Here is a 16,042-nt window from a genome sequence, read left to right on the forward strand (position 1 = left end):
AGCATCCATTTAAATAAAAAGAAATAGCATTTCAAAAGTGGGAGAAAAGTTAATATTCTTTGGTAGAAACACCCAGAACAAAACATTTCAGCTCCACAAGGTATTTCAATATTTTTTTATAATGCAGCTTATATATCTTGGTATATCAAAGTCTTACCTGCTGTGTAGTACAACAGGTTGTGAAAGTTTCACATTTTCCCTCCACTGCAACTTTTATGGCAGAGTCTAAGCCATTGATCTTCTCCTCTAGTGCCTTTTGGACGTTAGCAATCCCGTTAAGGTGTTGCTGAACCATAAATTCTAGCTCTTTCAACAATATTCCTTTCCTGTAAAATATAAGGTCAAACTGAATCATATTCAACAGATTTTGTTAATCAAATATACAACTATTCAAAGACACTTAACTATTTCTGTATTTGGAATAAAACTGCAAGTGCAATTGACCATTTACAAAACTGCCTTAACTTAGACACGCCCAAGTGGACAATGTACCAACATGGAGACATCCTTGCAGGTTCCTCAGCATAGATTTGCGATTTGCGATTCCAATGTGTCAGCTGACGTTTCTGCTTTGGATACTCCCCTTTTTGACTCACTCAATCTACCACTGGTGGATTAGCAGTTTTTTGAACTTTGCTTTTTTTGCACAGATCAGACATTTGTTTCAGTGTTGATTTTCTTTGCCCCCCTTTTCTGCATCAATGCTACAAGGAAAAAGGAATGCAGGACAGAAAGCATTGAATCCATCGCAGTTCAATTAAATCCCTCCTGCTCTCTACTGGCCTCAGCCTTCCCATGCAACAGTGATTATTTTCTGTTTGGAGGAAGAGGATTTGGAAACAAAGTACAAGAGAAAATAAAACAATACAAATCGAAAGTAATAGAGGAGACCTTCCGTAGAGTTGGGTCGAGGCAGATGAAGGCTTCTCACTGATGGCAGGGCAAAAAAGAGGGCAGGATGCACAAACGTCTAGAGTCTTAGGATCAAAGACAGAAGGGAGTAAGGCCAACAGCATACGTGTAGAAGCTGATAGAAGAGAAAGTGCAGAATTTCCTACCAATCCAACCCCTACTCCCTCACACACTGCAGCTTGTTCCCATCTCTCCCTCAGCAGTCAGTTTAATTTCCTTTATGAAGCCCATCACCTACTCAAAACCAGCTTTAGATCATTAAACTTGCCCTTCTCAGCCAAAATAGTCTAACTCTCCTTTTCTTAAGACATTGTTTCCTACCCTTCGTAAAAATATCACCCTTTCCTTAAAAATCCTACTGGTGACCATTGCTCTTTCAAACCTGCCCTTGCTTTCCAAGAATGTTGCTGCCATCCAACCACATAGTAGCTTCTCACTTATATCCATTCAAATGCTTCCAATCCAGTTGTGGACCAGCCCACATCACTAAAGCTGCCCTTGTCAAAGTGACAGAGGGGTAGCAAAAACATGAATAAGAGCAAATGAAGAATGGAGAGCTGGGACACAGCAAATGTGACCATGCAGGCATGGGCAGAGAAACAGTATGATTATACTGGGGGACAGGGAGGATTGGCCACAAAAATGAGATCCTGTCTGACTGCAACAGCTTTGGCACTTTTGATCACTGCTGATCTATCAAGCAGCGACTTTTGAACGTTAAATAGGCACCCGCCTGCCTTTAGCAGGAGCCTCAACAATGGCATGATTCGCCGGTATAAAAATAATAGTGGTCAGGAACGCGGCGAGTTGGAGCCTGGAGCTAGATTTTTCAAATTTTAACCCCTCCCACACACCACTCTCGCTGGGCAAGGGGGGTTAAAATCCTAACCAATATGTCCAGGTAGGTGGCAAGCTTTTGCAAATATCAGTCTCTCAAGAAACACTATTGCTGAGAGAATCAATGATTTAACTGAGAATCTGAACAGTAAACTCAGGCAAAGCAATGTCATTTGCTACTTTTTCAATTGCAACTGATGAAAGCACTGATGTTTCTGTTGTGGCTCAGCTAGCAATATTAATTCATGGAGTTGATGAGAACATGTGCATAGCAGAGGAGTTTGTAGAATTGGTGCTAATGATAGACACAACAGCAGCAAATGACCTCTTCCACAGCTTAATGGGGGTTCTGGACAATTTGGATGTGGAACAGACAAAAGTTGCTAGAATGCACAGATGGGGCACCTGCAATAGTGGGCGAGAAAGCTGGCAAAATTGAAAGCTAAATTGCAAAGTATCAACCCAACCCAGCACTTTACATCAACAACAGCTTGCATTTATATAGTGCCTTTAACGTAGTGAAACATCCCAAGGATCATCAAGAAGCTCTGTGTAGTAAAACGTTGAAAATGAAATGAATCATGATATGGATATTATTAAAACTGTGAATTTTATTTGAGGAGCAGTTCTCAACCACCAGCAGTTTAACAGGCTGAAGAATGTGAAATTCACCCGGACTGCCATATCCTACTGCAGGTTCGTGGCTAAGTTGGAGAACTATGTTGAAACACTTTTTGAATTGTGTGGCGAGATCCAATTGTTCTAGGATCAGAAAGATGTTACTAACTTACAGGACAATGAATGGCTTCAAGACCTTGCTTTCATGGTGGATATTACGGAGCACCTCAACTTGCTCAACATAAGAGTACAGAGACACAACCAAGTGGTGACAGAATACTATGACAACGTTCAAGGCTTTGAGATGAAGCTTCACCAGAATAACATGGCACATTTTCCAGCCTTGAAATCACTACGTGACACTGTTGAGACTCAATGCAATGGCGCCACAAAACAGTATTTGGGAAAATTGCTGAACTGAGAAAGGAACTTCAAGAACAATTCTCTGCTTCAGGAACCATGAAGGAGGGTTTGCAATTTTCAGCACAACATTTTCTGTCAATGTGCAAAATGTAGCAGAGAAGCACCAAATGGAAATTAGTGAATTGCAGTGCGACACTCTGTTCAAGGACAAGTTTTCCAAAAATCTTGGTACCAAGTTTTATCAATACCTGACACCAAATTATTCCAAACTGAGATCTTTTCATCAAGAATTCTTTCAATGTTTGGGACCATATACATGTGTGAACAAGTACTCTCCACTGTGAATACCAACAAGTTTAAACTACTTTCTCAACTGTGTGACAAACTTGAACTCAGTACTCAAGATAGCCATAGCCCAGTCATTTGCTCCAAATGTTGATGCAATGGTTCAAGCCAAGAGGTGCCAGGTATTGGGGAGCAGCAAGTAGAACTTTCATTTTATATATAGTGCCTTTCACGACCTCAGGATGTCCCAGAGCACTTTACAGGCAATGAAATACTCTAAGTGTAATCACTGTTGCAATATAGGAAATAAAATTCAAATACAAGTGAGTACCAATATGTTTTATCTTTATCTATTTCTATTTTAGTAACTATTGCTGAATGTGGCCCTCACCAAGTACTAGGATACTGCATCAGCACACCATGTAAAATGAGTTTGACACCCCTGCTCTAGATTGTTTTGACTCGTGTTTTAGATCACTCATGAGCAGGTCCTAACTCCCCAGAGCCTCAAGACACAGGTAAGCTTTCAGTAACTGCCTGGGATAATGAAACACAAAGCTCAGTCTGTTAACTGTTTTTACCTACTACACTTATCCTATGCCTACATAGAAACCATCACAACTTTGATGAACAGAAACAGCAACAGTAAGGCATAGTTGCCAACTGTCCACATGGACAGCATTTTCAGGCCCCCACTCATGCCAGTTTACCAGTCCTACCTCCCTGTGCCAAATGAACGAACCGCGACTGGGAAAGCAAAGTGTCTGCGCAAAAAGGAGGTTGGCATATATGTAACCCCTTAGTATGGGCTGAACTATGAACAGATATACATGTCACTGTATTGTCCATAGCAAAATGAAACCGTTACAATGACTAAGTCAGATCTTATCTCTGTTCATGTTGCAATGAGTGGTCCCAACCTATTAGCATGTTTTTTGACTATACCAGGCTTACAAATAACAGACTTGTCATCTGCAGCAAAATCAAGTCAACTGCATCAGGGCTGCAATTAAGTGCTAACCAGCTTTGGGGAACCTTATCAGAAACTGATTATTCATAATTGTTGTCAAAGTGCATTCTTTGAATTTCAGTTTAATTGCATTGGCAAGAGATAGGTTACAAATGAGAGATATGTGATGAATTCTGGAGGTTAAGGTCCAAAGCAGGCTGAAGACTGTAAATTGCCTAAATAACAGATGAGGCGGCAGGAGATGAAAAGTAACTGTGGATACAAAATAAATCTGCCATGAATAGTTCTAGGAATCATGTTTAATCCCCAGCAGTACTTGAAACAGCACCCTCTCCCCAGTGAGAGATACATAAGCCTACAAACCAAGCTTTTTGCTGTAAACCCAGCATGCTGCTTCCCGCAGCCAGACCGGGGGGGGGGGGGGGGGGGGGGGCGGGGAGGGGAATGTAGGTGGACATCTTATGGCATGGGGCAGACTATCGCCTGCAGCAGCTCCCAGCCAAATTCAGCAACATACAGATCTGAAAACACTGTCTGCAGTAGCTTTACTCACTATACAACAGCTGTGGATTATGGGTTATGCTCAACAGTCCTCAAATCAGATGTTGTCCCAGAACCTGCACAAACAACGTGATGGAGGCTGAAAAAAATCTGTCCGTGGATGGTTAGCAACTATGCTCAGAACAAAAGGGCCCGACACCATCTGGTTTCCACTGTCACAGTATTAGCCAAGTGGAATTGTTGACTTAATTTTAAGCTGTGTTTTGAATTTCACCACTTTACATTTTCAATATTCTTCTTTAGATGTTTTAGTTGGACTTTTGATTCCATATCTAGCATACATAAGGTAATAAGCAAATTAAGCTTGTAATTCTATCTATAATGAACCCAAGTGCACACAGGTACCATTTCCAATATGAATTTGATAATTAATAAGTTAAACATAAAATAAGCAGCTTTTCTTAATCCAATTTTTTTTATATATGATCAACCACTCCTGTGCATCCAACTTACTGAATTTAGTATGTACTTTTAAGAAACTGGTGTATACACAATCTCATGAATATTACCTGTTCTGAAGAGATTGGTGAATTTTCTCAAATTCTTTATGTATTTCCTTTCTAATTCCACTACGATCTTTTTCAATTGAAAAGCCAATGCCTTCCAGCCGCTGTGTAAAAGCAAAGCCATTTTAACATGGTTTGATACTGCAATGTAAGTATAGTAGTCGATTAGTCACAGGAAAAAAAAGACAAAGGCTATGGGGAAAGAATAGGGGGACGGAACTAATTGGATAGCTTTTTCGAAGAGCCAGCACGGGCACGATGAGCCGAATGGCCTCCTTCTGTGCTGTATGATTCTATGCGTCTATAAGTATGGGATGGGGAAAGAGAGAAAAATCACAAGTGTCAACATTTAAACCTGGTAACCCAATATATTAGTGGTTAACCAGTATGCAAATGATGAAAGCTATTTAACAGATTTTTAAACCCAGCCTGCTTAGATCTCATTGGCCATGTATCAGGCAAACAGATGAAGGTAGCACCCACAGAAGGAACAGAAGTTCTGCGGCAATCAGAACAGAAACAGACATTTTCATAGGACCTGAAGATTCTCCCATCTTAAAAAAACACACCATGGAGGTAGAAAATGACACTATTACTATTACGTCATGCAAATTACAAGATTTGTCATGGGATACAACACCATGGCAAATAACTGCACAGTTTAAGAAGTGAAAGGCATTGATAATATGGCTGAAAGCAGAATATTGCCAAGTTATAACTTCTCAACACAGCAGAAGACACAAAAAACATACCGGAAATAGTGGGGAACCAATGGTCTAATGAGAGGGAGTAACTTGTGATTAAGAAAAAGTATTAGAAAAATGAATGGGTCTAAAAGCCAACAAATCCCCTGGACCTGATGGCCTACATCCTAGGGTTTTAAAAGAGGTGGCTGCAGAGATAATGGATGCATTGGTTTTGATCTTCCAGAATTCCCTAGATTCTAGAGCGGTCCCCATGGATTAGAAGGTAGCAAATGTAACACTGCTATTCGAGAAAGGAGGGAGAGAGAAAACCGGGAACTATAGGCCAGTTAGCCTGACATCAGTAGTAGGGAAAATGCTAGATTCTATTATTAGGGAAGTTGTAACACCACTTAGAAAGCCATAATATGATTAAGCAGAGTCAACATGGTTTTATGAAAGGGAAATAGTGTTTGACAAATTTATTCGAGTTTTTTGAGGATGTAACTAGCAGGGTAGATAAGGGGGAAACCAGTGGATTTAGTATATTTGGATTTTCTAAAGGCATTCGATAAAGTGCCACACAAGAGGTTGTTACACAAGATTAGAGCTCATGGGATTGGGGGGGGGGGTAATATATTAGCATGGATTGAGGATTGGTTAATGGACAGAAAACAGAGTAGGAACAAACGGGTCATTTTCAGGTTGGCAGGTTGTAACTAGTAGGGTGCCACAGGGGTCAGTGTTTGGGCCTCAGCTATTTACAATCTATACTAATAACTTAGATGAAGAGTGTAATGTATCCAAGTTTGCTGACAATACAAAGCTAGGTGGGAAAGTAAGCTGAGGAGGAGGATGAAAAGAGTCTGCATAGGGATATAAACAGGTTAAGTGAGCGGGCAAGAAGGCGGAAGATGGAGTGTAATGGGGGGAAACGTGAAGTTATTCGCTTTGGTAGGAAGAATAGAAAAACAGAATTTTTTTAAATGGTGAGAAACTATTAAATGTTGGGGTTCAGAGGGATTTGGGTGTCCTTGTACACAAAACACAAAGTTAGCATGCAGGTACAGCAAGCAATTAGGAAGGCAAATGGAATGTTGGCCTTCATTGCAAGGGAGTTGGAGTACAAGAGTAAGGAAGACTTGCTGCAATTGTACGGGGCTTTGGTGAGACCTCACCTGGAGTACTGTGTACAGTTTTGGTCTCCTTACCTAAGGAAGGATATACTTGCCTTAGAGGCAGTGTAACGAAGGTTCACTAGATTGATTCCTGGGATGAGAGGGTTGTCCTATGAGGAAAGATGGAGTAGAATGGGCCTATACTCTCTGGAGTTTAGAACAATGAGAGGTGATCTCATTAAAACATAAGATTCCAAGAGGGCTTGACACAGTAGATGTTGAAAGGATGTGTCCCCTGGCTGGAGAGTCTAGAGCCAGGGGACATAGTCTCAGGACAAGGCGTCGGACATTTAGGACTGAGATGAGGAGGAATTTCTTTAAAGGGTCATGAATATTTTGAATTCTCTACCTTAGAGTGCTGTGGATGCTGAGTCGTTGAGTATATTCAAGACTGAGATTGATAGATTTTTGGACTCTAAGGGAATCAAGGGATATGGAGATCGGGCAGGAAAGTGGAGTTGAGATCAAAGATCAGCCATGATCTCATTGAATGGAGGGGGAGGCTCGAGGGGCCTTCAATATCAGGCTGTCAAGCTTACTAAGGACACAACTGAAGACGCAAGGCTGGAGACAGAAATGGATTCCCATTAGTAGGCAATGTTAACGAACTGCTTTTAAAAAGAACTCAATAAATTGGTTATTGGAGACAAAGTTAAGTGTGGATAAAACTATACGATGTCTTCAGTTATGTTGAAATCCTGCAATCACGAACACAGAAAGGAACGGTCAAGATGTTAATGTTAAAAATACTTTGGCTTTCACTCAATATTCAAGGGTGGAGATATAAATTTCAGCTTTCCCTAGAATTTTAACCAGTTTTTAATTCACCTCAATAAAATTGCAAATTATGCAGTTTGTCAGAAGAAACTAGCTCAGTTAGCCAAATGACTACTCATTCTGTCTGCTGATAAATTTCAAAAAGTTCTAAATTTCTTTTAGATATCAGATTACCATCCAAAACTATAATCTAAATTTAACTTTAGAAAATTAGTTGTCAGTACATTTTTGGTACCCAAAGTTAACTGCATACAAAGATTATTTTTGTTTCCTCATCATTCAATACAAGTGACAACCATTAGCCCATAAAATTAAGCATCCTTAAACCACAGACTACTTCAGTTACCCTCAGTGGTCTCATAGAAGGCAAGGTTCAAACCGTTAACTCAGAACATTCTCTCTGTCCCATCCCAAACACTGAATATCATATTGCTGTACACATATCAGTCTACTCACACACTGAAAAATCCCAGCCAATGTGGATTGGACAGACAGCCGATACTTCTCAAATGCAACACATCCAAGTGTGAATTTTGCTATGTTACCCCACTTCACCCTTCCAGGGAATGCTGCACAGCACCTCCACGCTAATTATCACTTTGTCCATTTGTGCTTGTCTACATGCTAAGTGAGACGGCATTATTTTTTTTTAAAAAATCACAAGTAAAACAGAGTGCCATATACTAACTATTTCATTTAATAGTCTATGTGACTGCTGCCATAGGCATCTTAGACCTCTTGGGCTTCACCATGGCCTTTAATACAGTTGACCATTCCATCTTCATTTACCATTGCTCTTCAATGATCCCTCTCTACAGCACCATTAGGTAGCTCTTTCAAAGAGCCGACACAGGCCTCCTTCTATGCTGTACCATATAATGATATCACGGCTCTATGTATCCCAATTCACATACCCATCATCTTGCCCTCGCTGAGCTCGTGGTTCCCTAGCCCTCAGCCCATCAAATTCAAAGTCCGCATCCTTGTGTTCAAATTCTTACACTGTCTCACTGTATTCTACCCTCCCAATGTTTCCAGCCCTACATCCAAGCTTGCAGGCTCAGTTCTTCCAACTACTACTTCCGACAGTAAGTCCCTTTTAATAGAGCTTTTAGTCTCCCGCACTCTGCAATTCACTTCCCAAACCCACATTCTCCCTACCTTCAAACGCCTCAAGATCTCTCTCATTATGATTAGTTACTGTAACTTTGAAATGGGAAAGGTGCTGAATGAATGCAAGCTGAAACTCAAGATGATATGGAGTCTGATCAGTGGAAAATAAAACAAGACGGGGAAGATTGGTGGGGTGTGGGGGGGGGGGGAAACGGAGGAAAGAAAGAGAACGAACAAAAATAAACTGCAAGTCTCTGGGAGGATTAGAAAGGAAAACGAAAAGCAGCACTGTAAAGACAGAATGATGCTGCCTGCCAGCTTTCCTTCACGGAAAACAGAAGCTATCTCACATTAAATTTTGTTGCTGCATGTGCTGAAAAATACATGATGCATATTGTAAAATAAAACTGAAAAACTGCAAATGCTGGAAAGCTGAAATAAAAACAGAAAACACTAGAAATATACAACAGATTAGTTGTTAATTGTATTGATTTATATCAATCAGTGTTAATTGTATTCAGGTGGTGTGTGTCAATTGGGGACTCTCTTGTATCCTTTTTATATGAGAGCTTATCTAGAGTGGTGTGCATAAGGGGGAAATCGCTGTGTGAATAAAGACTTGGAAACAACTGAAGACCACGCTCCAGTATTCTACGGTTCACCACCAGGCTATCCAGTTATAACATTAGTCCAGCATCTATAAAGAGAAAAGATAAATCACAATACTGAATGTGTGCTCAACACAGGGATCTGTGTTGGGGCTTTAACTATTCACTATTTATTAACAACTTAGATGATGGGATAGAGAGCCACATATCCAAGTTGGCCAATGACACAAAGATAGGCAGCAATGTAAGCAGTGTAGATGGAAGCATAAAATTACAGAGAGATGTTAATAGATTAAGTGAATGAAATCCATTTGCCACAGTTTTGTCCAATGTAGGCAAGTGTGAGGTCATCCACTTTGGACCTAAAAAAAGGATAGATCAGAGTACTTTCTAAATGGTGAAAAGCTTGAAACAGTGGAGGTCCAAAGAGACTGGGGGTCCAAGTACATAGATCATTAAAATGTCATGGACCGGTACAGAAAATAATCAAAAAGGCTAATAGAATGCTGGCCTTTATATCTAGAGGACTAGAATACAAGGGGGTAGAAGTTATGCTAAAGTTATGCAAAGCTCTGGTTAGACCACACCGAGAATACTGTGTTCAGTTCTGGGCCCTGCACCTTAGGAAGGATATATTGGCCTCAGAGGGAGCGCAACGTAAATTTACTAGAATGATATTTGGACTTCAAGGGATAAATTGCGAGGAGAGATTACACAATCTAGGGTTGTATTCCCTGGAATTTAGAAGATTATGGGGTGATTTGATCGAAGTTTTCAAGATGTTATGGGGAACTGATAAGGTAGATGGAGAGAAACTATTTCCACTGGTTGGGGAATCTAGGACATAGCCTAAAAAAAGAGCCAGGACTTTCAGGAGTGAAGTTAGAAAACACTTCCACACACACAAAGGATGGTAGAAGTTTGGAACTCTCTTTCGCAAATGGCAGTTGATGCTAGCTCAATTGTTAATTTTAAATCTGAGATTGCTAGATTTTTGTTAACCAAAAAGGTATGAAGGGATATGGGCTAAGATGGCTATATGGAGTTAGATCATAGATCAGCCATGATCTCACTGAATGGTGGAACGGGCTCGAGGGGCTAAATGGCCTACTCCTGTTCCTATGTACCTTTCATCAGAACTGAAGACTAATTGCATTGCAGTTTGAACTTTTAAAGAGTGATGGATCTGTAGCAGCTAAGAGAATATAATTCTCAACCACCTGGCTGGGAATTAAGTACCAGGTTGTTTATAAATGTATATTTGTATATTTAAAATTATTTTTAAAAATGGCACAGTATTCTGGCATTGTGATGCTACATTCTTCCCCGAAGTAGATATTATACAACACACAAGTGTGCAAGAATAAGTGTTTTTTTTTCCAAAAAGAAGAAACTTACCTGAAGCAAGTTATTAAACTTGTCCCGTTCATACAACATTTTGCAAAAGCCATCATTAATTGCATCTCTTTCCTAAGAAAAAAAGTGAATTAAATTGTTTTGGTAGTCATCGTTCTTCATATGAAATTGGTAACATGCCACATCTTAAAGAATACTATCCAGCTGGGAAATCGAACACATTTATGCTTCAATTCTGGAGATATCTGACAGATTCACAAAACATCCCAAAGTGTGTGTGAGATCGACATACACACAGCCTCACATGTTTGCTTGTGCTGAAATCAGGATTCAACATGGTGGATGAACAGGCCTTTAGACTCTTTTGAAGGATCAATAAACTAAAAAGTAGGACCTCAAAAGGTAGTAATCTCAGGATTGCTACCAGTGCCACGGGCTAGTCAGAGTAGGAATGACAGGATAGCTAGGATGAATACGTGGCTTGAGAGATGGTGCAAGAGGGAGGGATTCAAATTCCTGGGCCATTGGAACCGGTTCTGGGGGAGGTGGGACCAGTACAAATTGGACGGTCTGCATCTGGGCAGGACTGGAACCAATGTCCTAGGGGGAGTGTTTGCTAGTGCTGTTGGGGAGGGTTTAAACTAATGTGGCAGGGGGATGGGAACCGATGCAGGAAGTCAGAAGGAAGTAAAGTGGTGACAGAAACAAAAGACAGTAAGGGAGAGTGTACAAAACATGACCGGACAGATGGTCTGAGAAAGCAGGGCAAAGACCAAGGGAAGTCTAGATTAAACTGCATTTATTTCAATGCAAGAAGTCAGATGGACAAGGCAGATGAACTCAGGGCATGGATGGGTACATGGGACTGGGATGTTATAGCTATTACTGAAACATGGCTAAGGGAGGGGCAGGACTGGCAGCTCAATGTTCCAGGGTACAGATGCTATAGGAAAGATAGAGCAGGAGGTAAGAGAGGAGGGGGAGTTGCGTTCTTGATTAGGGAGAATATCACGGCAGTAGTGAGAGGGGATATATCTGAGGGTTCGCCCACTGAGTCTATATGGGTAGAACTGAAAAATAAGAAGGGGGAGATCACTTTGATAGCATTGTACTACAGACCCCCAAATAGTCAACGGGAAATTGAGGAGCAAATATGTAAGGAGATTACAGACAGCTGCAAGAAAAATAGGGTGGTAATAGTAGGGGACTTTAACTTTCCCAACATTGACTGGGACAGCCATAGCATTAGGGGCTTGGATGGAGAGAAATTTGTTGAGTGTATTCAGGAGGAATTTCTCATTCAGTATGTGGATGGCCCAACTAGAGAGGGGGCAAAACTTGACCTCTTCTTGGGAAATAAGGAAGGGCAGGTGACAGAAGTGTTAGTGAGGGATCACTTTGGGACCAGTGATCATAATTCCATTAGTTTTAAGATAGCTATGGAGAATGATAGGTCTGGCCCAAAAGTTAAAATTCTAAATTGGGGAAAGGCCAATTTTGATGGTATTAGACATGAACTTTCAGAAGTTGATTGGGAGAGTCTGTTGGCAGGCAAAGGGACGTCTGGTAAGTGGGAGGCTTTCAAAAGTGTGTTAACCAGGCTTCAGGGTAAGCACATTCCTTATAAAGTGAAGGGCAAGGCTGGTAGAAGTAGGGAACCTTGAATGACTCGGGAGATTGAGGCCCTAGTCAAAAAGGAGGAGGCATATGACATGCATAGACAGCTGGGATCAAGTGGATCCCTTGAAGAGTATAGAGATTGCCGGAGTAGAGTTAAGAGAGAAATCAGGAGGGCAAAAGGGGGACATGAGATTGCTTTGGCAGATAAGGCAAAGGAGAATCCAAAGAGCTTCTACAAGTACATAAAGGGCAAAAGAGTAACTAGGGAGAGAGTAGGGCCACTTAAGGATCAACAAGGTCATTTATGTGTGGAACCACAAGAGATGGGTGAGATCCTGAATGAATATTTCACATCGGTATTTACAGTTGAGAAAGGCATGGATGTTAGGGATCTTGGGGAAATAAATAGTGATGTCTTGAGTGTACATATTACAGAGAGGGAGGTGCTGGAAGTCTTAACACGCATCAAGGTAGCTAAATCTCCGGGACCTGATGAAATGTATCCCAGGATGTTATGGGAGGTTAGGGAGGAAATTGCGGGTCCCCTAGCACAGATATTTGAATCATCGACAGCTACAGGTGAGGTGCCTGAAGATTGGAGGGTAGCAAATGTTGTGCCTTTGTTTAAGAAGGGCGGCAGGGAAAAGCCTGGGAACTACAGACCGGTGAGCCTGACATCTGTAGTGGGTAAGCTGTTAGAGGGTATTCTGAGAGACAGGATCTACAGGCATTTGGAGAGGCATGGACTGATTAGGAACAGTCAGCATGGTTTTGTGAGAGGAAAATCATGTCTCACGAATTTGATTGAGTTTTTTGAAGGGGTAACCAAGAAGATAGATGAGGGCTGTGCAGTAGACGTGGTCTACATGGACTTTAACAAAGCCTTTGACAAGGTACCGCATGGTAGGTTGTTACGTAAGGTTAAATCTCACTGGATCCAAGGTGAGGTAGCCAATTGGATACAAAATTGGCTTGACGACAGAAGACAGAGGGTGGTTGTAGAGGGTTGTTTTTCAAACTGGAGGCCTGTGACCAGTGGTGTGCCTCAGGGATCGGTGCTGGGTCTGCTGTTATTTGTTATTTATATTAATGATTTGGATGAGAATTTAGGAGGAATGGTTAGTAAGTTTGCAGATGACACCAAGGATGGTGGCATTGTGGACAGTGAAGAAGGTTATCTAGGATTTGATAAATTGGGCCAGTGGGCCGATGAATGGCAGATGGAGTTTCATTTAGATAAATGTGAGGTAATGCATTTTGGTAGATCGAATCAGACCAGGACCTACTCCGTTAATGGTAGGGCGTTGGGGAGAGTTATAGAACAAAGAGATCTAGGAGTACAGGTTCATAGCTCCTTGAAAGTGGAGTCACAGGTGGATAGGGTGGTGAAGAAGGCATTCGGCATGCTTGGTTTCATTGGTTAGAACATTGAATACAGGAGTTGGGATGTCTTGTTGAAGTTGTACAAGACATTAGTAAGGCCACACTTGGAATACTGTGTACAGTTCTGGTCACCCTACTATAGAAAGGATATTATTAAACTAGAAAGAGTGCAGAAAAGATTTACTAGGATGCTACCGGGACTTGATGGTTTGACTTATAGGGAGAGGTTAGATAGACTGGGACTTTTTTCCCTGGAGAGTAGGAAGTTAAGGGGTGATCTTATAGAAGTCTATAAAATAATGAGGGGCATAGATAAGGTAGATAGTCAAAATCTTTTCCCAAAGGTAGGGGAGTCTATAACGAGGGGACATAGATTTAAGTTGAGAGGGGAGAGATACAAAAGGGTCCAGAGGGGCAATTTTTTCACTCAAAGGGTGGCGAGTGTCTGGAACGAGCTGCCAGAGGCAGTAGTAGAGGCGGGTACAATTTTGTCTTTTAAAAGCATTTGGACAGTTACATGGGTAAGATGGGTATAGAGGGATATGGGCCAAGTGCAGGCAATTGGGACTAGCTTAGTGGTATAAACTGGGTGACATGGACATGTTGGGCCGAAGGGCCTGTTTCAATGTTGTAAACTTCTATGATTCTATGATTCAATAAGGTGGTACCAGAGGTCAAACCAGTGACCCCAACGAAAAAATATATTCGACAAGTGCCCTTCCCAAGAGGAGAGCACTGTGTCCTCTTCCTGACAATCAATGCCCAGGCTTCCACTAAGCTACTTATGTCATAAGAACATAAGAAATAGGAGCAGGAGTAGGCCAATCGGCCCCTCGAGCCTGCTCCGCCATTCAATAAGATCATGGCTGATCTGATCCTAACCTCAAATCTAAATTCATGTCCAATTTCCTGTCCGCTCCCCGTAACCCCTAATTCCCTTTACTTCTAGGAAACTGTCTATTTCTGTTATAAATTTATTTAATGATGTAGCTTCCAGTTTCCTGGGGTAGCAAATTCCACAGACCCAACACCCTGAGTGAAGAAGTTTCTCCTCATCTCAGTTTTGAAAGAGCAGCTCCTCATTCTAAGATTATGCCCCCTAGTTCTAGTTTCACCCATCCTTGGGAACATCCTTACCGCATCCACCCGATCAAGCCCCTTCACAATCTTATATGTTTCAATAAGATCGCCTCTCATTCTTCTGAACTCCAATGAGTAGAGTCCCAATCTACTCAACCTCTCCTCATATGTCCACCCCCTCATCCCCGGGATTAACCGAGTGAACCTTCTTTGTACTGCCTCGAGAGCAAGTATGTCTTTTCTTAAGTATGGACACCAAAACTGTATGCAGTATTCCAGGTGCGGTCTCACCAATACCTTATATAACTGCAGCAATACCTCCCTGTTTTTATATTCTATCCCCCTAGCAATAAACGCCAACATTCCGTTGGCCTTCTTGATCACCTGCTGCACCTGCATACTAACCTTTTGATTTTCTTGCACTATGACCTCCAGATCCCTTTGTACTGCAGTACTTTCCAGTTTCTTGCCATTAAGATAATAACTTGCTCTCTGATTTTTCCTGCCAAAATGCATAACCTCACATTTTCCAATATTGTATTGCATCTGCCAAATCTCCGCCCACTCATCCAGCCTGTCTATATCCCCTTGTAGCTTTTTTATGTCCTCCTCACTCTCTACTTTCCCTCCCATCTTTGTATCATCTGCAAACTTTGATACGTTACACTCGGTCCCCTCCTCCAAATCGTTAATATAGATTGTGAAGAGTTGGGGACCCAGCACCGACCCCTGCGGAACACCACTGGCTACTGGTTGCCAGTCCGAGAATGAACCATTTATCCCAACTCTCTGCTACCTGTTAAATAACCAATCCTCCACCCATGCCAGAATATTACCCCCAATCCAGTGATTCTTTATCTTGAGCAGTAATCTTTTATGTGGCACCGTGTCAAATGCCTTCTGGAAGTCTAATACACTATGTCCACTGGTTCCCCTTTATCCACCCTGTACGTTATATCCTCAAAGAACTCAAGCAAATTTGTCAGATATGACTTCCCCTTCGTAAAGCCATGCTGACTTTGTCCTATTAAATTATGTTTATCCAAATGTTCCACTACTGTCTCCTTAATAATAGACTCCAAAATTTTACCCACCACAGATGTTAGGCTAACTGGTCTATAATTTCCAGCCTTCTGCCTAATACCCTTTTTAAATAAGGGTGTTACATTAGCAGTTTTCCAATCTGCCGGGA

This window comes from Heptranchias perlo, chromosome 6 (genome assembly GCF_035084215.1).
Source record: "Heptranchias perlo isolate sHepPer1 chromosome 6, sHepPer1.hap1, whole genome shotgun sequence".
NCBI classification, from domain to species: domain Eukaryota; kingdom Metazoa; phylum Chordata; class Chondrichthyes; order Hexanchiformes; family Hexanchidae; genus Heptranchias; species Heptranchias perlo.